The sequence below is a fragment of the Chrysochloris asiatica genome, unplaced genomic scaffold (assembly GCF_000296735.1).
Source record: "Chrysochloris asiatica unplaced genomic scaffold, ChrAsi1.0 scaffold00269, whole genome shotgun sequence".
NCBI lineage: Eukaryota > Metazoa > Chordata > Mammalia > Afrosoricida > Chrysochloridae > Chrysochloris > Chrysochloris asiatica.
Window position 1 is genome coordinate 2,282,121 of NW_006408787.1, and position 1,544 is coordinate 2,283,664.

Consider the following 1,544-nt stretch of genomic DNA (forward strand, 5'->3'; position numbering starts at 1 on the left):
TATTCAGTCTGTATGCTAAGCAAATAACCTAAGAAACTGGATTATATGAAGAAAAACTTGGCATCAGGATTGAAGGAAGACTCATTATCAATCAGCCTGTGATATACAGATGGCACAACCTTGCTTGCTGAAAGTAAAGAAGACTTAGAATACTTATGTATATCAAAGACCACAGTCTTGGGTATGGATTGCCCCTCAATGTAAAGAAAATTAAAATCCTCACTAATGGACCAATAAATAACCTCAAGATATCTGGAGAAAAGAATGAAATTGTCAAAGAAGTCATTTTGCTTAGATCAACCATCAACAATCATGGGAGCAACAGTCAAGAAATATAATGACATATTGCATTAGGCAAATCTGTTGCAGAAGAACTCTTTAAAGTGTTCAAGAGCAAAGGTGTCAGTTTGAGGAATCAGAGGAGTCTTTCTGCTTCTGCAGTAATTTGAAGTCTCAGAACCCTACACAAGTTCACTATGAGTCATAAACTCATCAAAGTAAACATATATTGTAGTCCTGGTGTGGTGCTGTAGGATAAGTACTGAAATGTTAACTGAAAAGTGAGTGCTTCAATATCACCAGATACTTCTTGGAAACCCTATACACAATTGCTATGAGTTAGGTTGCCACTCATCTGTCAGTTTGTTGTCCTCTAGCAGCTTGTGTGCTGCTGTGATTCTGGAAGCTATGCCACAGGTATGTTAAATACGAGCAGGTTCACCCATGGTGGACAAGTTTCACGTAAGCTTTCAAGTGAAAAAGAAATGGTTGACATTCAACCAATTCAAGAAGTAGTGTAAAACCAAAATCCAATGTTACTTAAGGAAGAAGTCGAAGATGCATTAAAGATATTTTCAAAGAATAAGGCTCTGGGAATTGATGGAATATAAACTGAAATATTTCAACAATCTGATGCAACACTGGCAGCACTCACTCATCGATGCCAAGAAAGTTGGAGGACAACTACCTGGTGAACAGACTGAAAGAGATTCATTTTTGCGTCCATTCCAAAGAGACGTGGCCCAAAGGAAGCTGCAAATCATAGGAAAATATAATTACTATCTCATGCAAGGAAAAAATTGGTAAAGGTAATAGAAAAATAGCTATAACCATACATTGAAAGATAATTTCCAGAGGTTCAAGCTGGATTCTGAAGAGGATGAGGAATGAGGGATATAATTGTTTACATAAAATGGATCTTGGTTACAAGCAGAGGTTGCCAGGAAGATGTTTACCCGTGCTTTATTGACTATGAAAAGGCTTTTTATTGTGTGGATCATGACAAGCTATGGACAACATTGCAGAGAATGAGTATTCTGGAGAACTTAATTGTACTCATGAGGAACCTGGACCAAAAGGCAGTTATTCAAACAGGACAAGGAACACTGTATGGTTTAAAATTAGGAAAGTTGTGCACCAGGATTGTGCACATAATTATTTCACCATAATTATTCAATCTGTATGCTGAGCAAATAACCTGATAAAGTGAATTATATGAAGAAAACTTTGGCATTAGGATTGGGTGAAGACTCATTAACAACCTG